This window comes from Dermochelys coriacea, chromosome 27, assembly GCF_009764565.3.
Source record: "Dermochelys coriacea isolate rDerCor1 chromosome 27, rDerCor1.pri.v4, whole genome shotgun sequence".
NCBI lineage: Eukaryota > Metazoa > Chordata > Testudines > Dermochelyidae > Dermochelys > Dermochelys coriacea.
Genome location: NC_050094.1, coordinates 2,810,922 through 2,820,545, shown reverse-complemented (window position 1 = coordinate 2,820,545; position 9,624 = coordinate 2,810,922).

Genomic DNA, 9,624 nt, shown 5'->3' with positions numbered 1-9,624 from the left:
TTGATAAAGAATTAGAGGCTAAAAATGTAAATGAAGTCCTGAATTAGCCATTCCATTATTTCACCTGGGATTGATGTCAGGCTAACTGGTCTGGCTCCCCTGGCTAACCCCTTTTGCCCTTTTTAAATATTGGAACTATGTTGGCAGTTCTCCAACCCTTTAGAATTTCCCCAAAGTGTATTAAATATTAGTATTACTGGTTTCAGAGAGCTCCTCAGCTGGTTCCTTTAAGGTTCATGGGGTAAGTTAGCTCCGCCTGGTGATCTGGAAATGTTTGATTTTTAGCAGATGCTGCCTCTCATCCTCTGTCATTGTAGTTGGTAAATTCCATTGCCAATAACTTGGCATAAACCAAATCCCATTGTATTTTTGACTGTCCTACAAAAATGTCTGATTTGCTGCCCAAGCATTTACCTGCTGTTTCTAAGGTGTCCCCTCGGTGAATCTTTCAGATTCTTTTCCCCATATGCATTTTTCCACGAGTCTCCCACCATTGTTTTCTAACCATGTTTCTAACCTCGCTGCCTCCTTTTATATTGAATCCTTGTCCTCTTACTTTCCTCCCCACTTAATACCCTCGGTGTATTGTGCTAATGTTTTACTCTCTGCTCTTCCAGATCACTCCCCAAAATGCACAAATGGGACTTATCAGAGCTCCCTGTGATACCTCTAACCCAGTTGCTCTCAACCTATTTACCATTGTGGGCCTCCTTTGCAGCTCTCTAGGTATTGTGGGCCATCTCCACACACTACATATACTAGCTGTGTGGCCCAGAGATTGTCATAGGCCACAGCTGGGTGCTGACTGGACCACAATTGGGCCGTGGGAGCTGTTAAACAATAAGATCCTGATGCCCCTGCTGATCTGTTGGAAAATAGACAGTATGGTAAAGAGAGGCTGCTGTGAAGGATTCTGGGAAGCCATACTGCCTAGCTACACCTGAGTGAGAAGTGGAGGACAGACTCTTAGCAGCAGAAGAGCTTTGTAGCACAGGCCTGCCAGTAATCTCAGAAATCCCAGTATTCTACCACTGCTCACGTGGGCAGCCACCAGTGTAGCCTGTGCTAAGCCCTGTGGCTGTCTTTGCCCCCATTTCCATTGGGCCATAAAAATCCACTGCCCAGACCCCAAGCTCTCTCCCTGGCTGCAGTGCTGAGGGGAAAGCTAGAGAGGGTCATCGCAGGCTGTAGAATTTGTTTAAGGATTTGGGAGTGGCTAGTCTGAACACCTACAGCAACTGAGCTATTTTAAATTAGAACCATGTGTAAAGGGCTGGACTCCCCCCCACCCACTTCTGGGGTCCCACTGAGCCTGGGTCCCCTGCCACTGTGCTGCTGTGTCAGGCTCTCAAGCCCCCTTCCAGCACACACAGGTAGGGACACACCCAGCTGTAGAATCACAGAGTCTGCAATCAGTTCTGTGTGGGAGGACTCAGCTTGGGGAATTGCCCAGCACTTTGGTGCACACTCCCACTGGAGTGTAAACCCAAAATTATATGGTCTTGCACTGTCAAATAGAGGTAAGAGTAGCATAAAATCCCTCCTTAGCAGCTGTACTGAATTGCCTTACCTGTAAGGGGTTAAACAGGTTCAAATAACTGAGTTGGCACCTGACCCGAAGGACCAATGAGGAAAGATGATACTTTCAAATCTGGGACGGGGAGGATTTGTTTGTTGGGCTCTTTTGTTGTTGTCCTCTCTCCAGGAGAGGGAGAAGCCAAGCAGGTACAACATCTCCTGAAAATATACCTGGAATAATCCATCTAAAACCATAGAAATTGTAAGTAGGGCAAGGAAACGCGTTAGGTTCTCTTTTGTTTTATCTTGTGAATTTTCCTATGCTACAAAGGTAGTTTTATTCTTGTTTTTGTAATTGTGAAGCTGAGCCCAGAGGGGAATCCTCTGTTTTAAATCTTATTACCCTGTAAAGTTACTTTCCATTCTGATTTTGCAGGTGTAATTCTTTTACTTTTTTCTTTATAATCAAGTCCTTCTTTTAAGAACCTGATTGATTTTAGTGTCCTGAAGACAAAAGGTCTGGTCTGTGCTAAGGTAATTCATTGGTATATTATTCTCAAGCCTCCCCAGGAAAGGGGGTGAAGGGGCTTTGGGGGAAATAGGGATTCCAAGTGACCCTTCCCTGAATTTTTGTGTAAATCACTTGGTGGTGGCAGCAATACCCTTCAAGGACAAGGAAAGGAATTTGTGCCTTGGGGAAGTTTTAACCTAAACTGGTAGATATAAGCTTAGGGGTCTTTCATGCGGGTCCCCACATCTGCAACCCAGAGTTCAGAGTGAGGGGGGTGGGAACCCTGACAAGTGCAAGCTCATGAAATTCGCCTCCTCTCTCAATGTGGAGGAAGATATGCACAGCTTCCCCTCCCCTGCATTATGAAATGCACAAACTGAGCTTTGGAACAAACAAAGAACTATAAAAGGTTAATTTTAAGTGATTATATGAGATAACAGAACAAGGCAGATTACTGAGCAAACAAAACAAAACACGCAAACTAATCTTAATACACTAAGGAATACTGGCTACAAATAATATTTTTGTACCCAAAATGTTGTTTCAAGCAGGTTGCAGAATTTCTTGAAGGTAAACTGGACTGCTTGCAGCTTAAATCTTTTTTTACAGACTGAACTGTCTCACCTGGACTCAGCCCCCTGCCTCGAGTTTAGATCCTTTGTTTTGTCAGATGTTTTCAGAAGTCTTCTTTCTTGGGTGGGGAGGCAGTGGAAAAGAGCCTCGATTAATTCACTCCACAGCCTTAAATAGCATTTACATATGGCAGGAACCTTTTGTTTCCCAGTCTGACCCCCCACCTCCTCTTTTAATAGAGAAACACTGGAAGCCCAAGACGGGGTCTAGTACTCGCTGTTGCGATCACATGATTCTGCAGTGTCAAAACAGCAACCCAGGAAGCTTCTCAGGAAAGCAGGAGATTAGTCTTATTGTTCTTCCTAATGGCCTATCCAGGCTGATCGCCTACTCTGGTGGGCGTTCCCCAAGTACACACACAGTTGTAATTGTTAAATAGTCAATATTCCTAACTTCAGATACAGAAATGATACATGCATACAAATTAGATAATCACATTCAGTAAATCAGAAGCTTTCCAATGATATCACGACCCATTTTGCATAAAACATCTTAGTTATGCCATATTCATATCATAAGCATATTTCTATAAAGAATATGGGACATAACATCACACCATTTATCTCTGGCTCAGCGTGGGCAGAATCTGCCATTAACATCACCAAAACATATCCATGAGAGGGGGAAAACGTTTAGGAGTAACAGATTTTGATTTTGTTGCTACCTGTCCCAGTTCCTGGGTGAACTGCACCTATGAATGCTCCTGGCCTTGTTGAGTGCATGCCCTCCCACCTGTCAGGCCTGGGGCCATCACCTGGCTTGGGGAGGAATGATGTGATTCTCTGGCCCACAGATGGGCCCTGAGGGGCACTTCCCCTGGTCCTAGCTGTGATCACCTTACCAGATCTGATTTGGGCTCAGACCCTGCTGTTCTGGTCCCACTTGGGCAATGAGAGTTAGAACCAGTGACCAAACAGCCTCCTTCCAGCAAACAATCATTTATTTAGAACAAAAGCATTTCAGAGAAAACAGCTTAAAAAACAGCAAACCAGACATTCTGGATATCCTGCTTTTCCCCTAAGGCTTCCCATGCCCTGGCTCTGAGGCGGTACAGTTCCTTTAGCCTGCCTCCGCAGAGTCTGTCTCAGCCTGTCTCCCTCAACAGCTTCTGGCAGCTTTTTAAACTGTTTAGTGTTTATCTCCTGGTTTCCAGCCTGGAGAAACAAGCTTGCATCTTCTTCGGAGACAAAGTCCTTGAAGCTAACAGCTTAGACCAGCGGTTCTCAAACTGGGTTGGGACCCCCCATTTTAACAGGGTCACCAAGGGCTGGCATTAGCCTTGCTAGGGCCCAGAACTGAAGCCCAAGGGCTTCAGCCCTGATTCAGGGGCTCAGGTTACAGGCCCCCTGCCTGGGGCTGAAGCCCTTGGGATTCAGCTTTGCCTTCCTGCCAAGAGTGGTGGGGCTCTGGCTTTGGCCCTGGCCTCCCTGCCTGGGGTGGCAGGGCTCAGGCTTCGCTCTACCCTCCTGGAGTCATGTAGCAATTTTTGTTGTCACAAGGGGGTTGTGGTGCAAAGAAGTTTGAGAACCCCTGGCTTACACCATTGTCTTTCAAGTGTCTGCTGGGGGAGGGGGGGTGTTTATCTAGATCTATTGTGTTGCTTGCCTATTTGCTCTTCCCACAGCCCCCTGTTCACTTAGATCAATAGTCATACAGGATATTCTAATAATGCAAAATACAGTAATTTCCCCTCACAAGCTCATATATAATGTTTAAATTGTTATCTAGCAATCTCACAGCTGTCACACTGCTCTTTCCCAACGGCCATACAGGGTGGGTCTTAAGTCATATGTGAAGCCTCGGTAAAGTACGGCCAACAAGGCATCCTCCACCTCCTTGCCTATCTGTGAACCTCTTGCTGTTCTTGTGGCCCCTGATCTCTCAGGCTATGGTGACCTGTGATCTCCTAAAGACCTGTTCTGTGACTCATCCTTTCACACGGGGGGGGGGGGGGAGAGCTCTAGCCCCTTCTTCTGACTCCCTCTCACTGTGGGATTGCTGTCTCTTTGGTTCCCCCCGTACTCCAGGCGGGTAGCTCTGCTGTCACTCCAAGACACCCTTTCCCTTGTCTCCACACCCCCCCCAACATCACTAAAACATGGAGCCATTTGTGGGAGGCTAATTCAGCATGAGCTGGTCAGGTTAGCAGCCCTGCCTCTGCCCAATGGGATAGACACCTTAGGGAGAGGCAGTGCCTAGCCTAGTTTCCAAGCCAGCAGGGGTGGAGCACTTCCCTGGCTGCAATGGGAATGGGAAACGTTACAGTATCTGCAAAAAGAAGGAGTACTTGTGGCACTGTAAAGACTAACAAGTTTGAGCATAAGCTTTTGTGAGCTACAGCTCACTTCATCGGATGCATTCGGTGGAAAATACAGTGGGGAAATTCACACACACACACACACACACACACACAGAACATGAAACAATGGGTTTGTCATACATACTGTAAGGAGATTGATCACTTAAGATGAGCCATCACCAGCAGGAAGGGGAGGGGGGGAAGGAGGAAAACCTTTTATGCTGATAATCAAGGTGGGCCATTTCCAGGAGTTAACAAGAACATCTGAGGAACAGTGGCGGGGGGGGAATAAACATGGGGAAATAATTTTACTTTGTGTAATGACCCATCCACTCCCACTCTCTATTCAAGTCTAAGTTAATTGTATCCAGTTTGCAAATTAATTCTAATTCAGCAGTCTCTCGTTGGAGTCTGTTTTTGAAGCTTTTTTGTTGAAGGATAGCCACCCTCAGGTCTATAATTGAGTGACCAGAGAGACTGAAGTGTTCTCCGACTGGTTTTTGAATGTTATAATTCTTGACGTCTGATTTGTGTCCATTCATTCTTTTACATAGAGACTGTCCAGTTTGACCAATGTGAACAAGTGGATTTATTCCTACCCTTTGTTCCCTGTCTTTTATCCAGTTCTCAATCCATGAAAGGATCTTCCCTCTTATCCCATGACAACTTAATTTATGTAAGAGCCTTTGGTGAGGGACCTTGTCAAAGGCTTTCTGGAAATCTAAGTACACTATGTCCACTGGAAGAAAAGGAGTACTTGTGACACCTTAGAGACTAACAAATTTATTAGAGTATAAGCTTTCGTGAGCTACAGCTCACTTCTGGATCCCCCTTGTCCACATGTTTGTTGGCCCCCTCAAAGAATTCTAATAGATCAGTAAGACGTGATCTCCCTTTTACAGAAACCATATTGACTTTTGCACAACAGTTTTTCTTCTGTGACTGAAAATTTTATTCTTTACTATTGTTTCAACTAATTTGCCTCGTACTGATGTTAGACTTATTGATCTGTAATTGCCAGGATCACTTCTAGAGCCCTTCTTAAATATTGGTGCTACATTATCTTCCAATCATTGGGTACAGTAGCTGATTTAAAGGACAGGTTAAAAAACCTAGTTACAGGTTTCAGAGTAGCAACTGTGTTAGTCTGTATCCACGAAAAGAACAGGAGTTCTTGTGGCACCTTAGAGACTAAAATTTGAGCATAAGCTTTCATGGGCTACAGCCCACTTCATCAGATGCATGCAGTGGAAAGTACAGAAGGACGATTTTATATACAGAGAACATGAAACAATGCGTGTTACCATGCACACTATAACAAGAGTTATCAGTTAAGGTGAGCTATTACCAGCAGGAGAGAAAACCTTTTGTAGTGATAATCAAGATGGGCCATTTCCAGCAGTTGACAAGAACATGTGAGGAACAGTAGGGGGGAAAAATAAACATGGGGAAATAGTTTTACTTTGTGTAATGACATTCCCTCCCAGTCTTTATTCAAGCCTAATTTAATGGTGTCCAGTTTGCAAATTAACTCCAAGAGACTGCTGAATTGGAATTATTAACTATAGTTAAGTTCCACTATTTCACATTTGAGTTATTTCAGAACTCTTGGATGAATATCTGGTCCTGGTGACTTGTTACTGTTAAGTTTCTCAATTAATTCCAAAATCTTCTCTAGTGACTTCAATCTGTGACAATTCCTCACATTTATCACCTACAAAAGACAGCTCAGGTTTGGGAATCTCCCTAACATCCTCAGCCATGAAGACTGAAGCAAAGAATTCATTTAGTTTCTCTGCGATGACTATCGTCTTTAAGTGCTCCTTTTGTATCTCGATCATCCAGGGCCCCCACTGGTTGTTTAGCTGGCTTCCTGCTTCTGATGTACTTAAATGTTTCATTACCTTTTGAGTTTTTGGCTAGCTGTTCTTCAAATGCTTTTGGCTTTTCTTATTACATTTAATTTGGTAGTGTTTATGCTACTTTCTATTTACCTCACTAGGATTTGACTTCCACTTTTAAAAAGATGCCTTTTTATCTCACTGCTTCTTTTACACGGATGTTAAGCCACAGTGGCTCTTTTTAGTTTTTACTGTGTTTTTTAATTTGGGGTATACATTTAAGTTGAGCCTTTATTATGGGGTCTTTGAAAAGTGTCCATGCAGCTTGCAGGGATTTCACTCTAGTCACTGTACCTTTTAATTTCTGTTTAACCTCCTCATTTTTGCATAGTTCCCCTTTCTGAAATTAAATGCCCGCAGTGTTGGGCCATTGAGGTGTTCTTCCCACCACAGGAATGTTAATTATATTATGGTCACTATTTCCAAGTGGTCCTGTTATAGTTACCTCTTGGACCAGATCTTGTGCTCCACTCAGGACTAGATTGAGAGTTGCCTCTCCCCTTGTGGGTTCCTGTACCAGCTGCTCCAAGAAGCAGTCATTTAATAAGTGTGAATATAATGTCACTGGAATATGCTTCATGCGAAAGGTCTCTTGTAAAGTGTTACAAAGCTTATAATCTACTGGATGTGGTCATCCTATTTGTATAAATGCATCACTCTTGTATCTGAAACTAGAAATATGAAATATAATTCTGAGGTCCTATTGTAATTACGCAAAGTGTGGGCCATTAATGGTTGTTTGGAATCTTGATGGCTCCCATTAACCAGGACAATTGACTGTAGATGGCGTGGTTTACTTGCAAGCCTTCCTGTGAGTCAGGCTGGGAAGAATGAAGGTTTGGGGTTTCACAGGACATGTGACCATGTCACCTGGTACTGGAATCCATTTTAAACCTGGTGCTCTCTCATTTAGAAGGAGGGGTGGGGACCCAAAGAGACAAGATTCCTGCCTTGCGCCAAAGGTATACAAGGTGATGGAACAGAACAAAGGGGGCTGCAGTCATGAGAAATCCCCTAGGTACCACCTGAGCTGGAACAGTGACTGTATCAGGGGACATAGGCACCAACTCCATGGGTGCTCCGGGGCTGGAGCACCCACGAAGAAAAATTGGTGGATGCTCTACACTCACTGGCAGCTCCCCCACCCCAGATCACCTCCGCCTCCTCCCCTGAGTGCACTGTCCCTGCTTCTCCTCCAGCGCTTGCTGCCGTGAAACAGCTGTTTCACAGCATAACAAGCTGTGGGAGGGATGGGGAGGAGCGGGAATGCAGCATGCTTTGGGGAGGAGGCATGGAAGAGGCAGGGCTGGGGAAGAAGTCCAATAGGGGCAGGGAGAGGGAGGAGTTGGGGCAGGGACTTTGGGGAAGGGGTTGGAATGAGGGCAGGGCTGGGGTGGGACAGGGGGGCACAAGCACCCACCAGCACTGGGAAAAGTTGGTGCCTATGCCGGGGAAAGAATTGTGCCCAGACTAGGAAGGAGTCTAGTCTGTGAAAGAAGCTTTTTGGAACATATCTGAGGGTGAGATTTACCTGCATTTAGTTTCCTACTGTATTAGGTTTAGACTTGCATGTTTGTTTTATTTTGCTTGGTAATTTACCTTGGTCTGTTATTACTTGGAACCACTTAAATCCTACTTTATACTTAATAAAAATCATTTTGCTTATTAATTAACCCAGAGCAAGTATTAATACTTGGGGGAGCAAACAGCTGTGCATCTCTCTATCAGTGTTATAGAGGGTAGACAATTTATGAGTTTACCCTGTATAAAGCTTATACAGGGTAAAACTGATTTATTTGGGATTTGGATCCCATTGGGAACTGGGTATCTGGGTGCTGGAGACAGGAGCACTTAAGCTGTTTTCAGTTAAGCCTGCAGCTTGTGGGGGATGTGGCTCAGACCTGGGTCTGTGTTTGTAGCAGGCTAGCGTGTCTGGCACAACAAGGCAGGGCACTGAAGTCCCAAGCTGCCAGGGAAAATAGGCTCAGAGGTAGTCTCAGCCACATCAGGTGGCAGTCCCAAGGGGGTCTCTGACCCAACCCATCACAGCAGGATTAAGGTACACTGGGGGGGATGAGCAGGGGATGCTTGCCCTGCTGCTGCCTATGCTGGGCCTGCTGTGGAGAGAGGGGGCTCTCAGTGCCATACCCTCTGTTCACACTGTCGTCACCATAGACTGGGTTTAAACTCACCACCATGCTACACAAATGAACATGGGGGTAACAGATACCCTAATCACAAGTCCAGCCTTCTCCTCGAGGAGTGCCTTGCCTAGTGGCAACACTTTGGCCACCAGGGTGACACCATTATTGCAGATCCTACAGAAGTTTAGAGGTTGCCACTGTCTCAGATCTGTGAGCTTTTAAGTCCAGGATTCTGATTCCAACAGTGGCCATGATGAACGGCTTCACAGGAAGGTGAAATGAACCCTGCAATAAGCAATGATGGACTAACCTGCCCCCAGAAAAGTTTCCTCCTGAAACATCCCTGTTAGAGATGCCCTGAAATACTAGGGCCTCGATCCCTTCCAAAAGTTTTGTTCTGTCATCTTTATGATTGTAAAGAAATATTCCTGTCACACCCATAGATGTCCAGGCCTGTTTTTGAATCCTGCATATTCTTGGCCGCAATGATTTTTTGTGGTCATGAGCTCCACAGGATAACTGCAGTTTGTGTGAAATAGGCTTTTCTTTGTTCAATTTTAAATTTGCCATTTTTAAAAACATTTCATTGAATGTCCCCTTCATCTATTATGAGAAGGC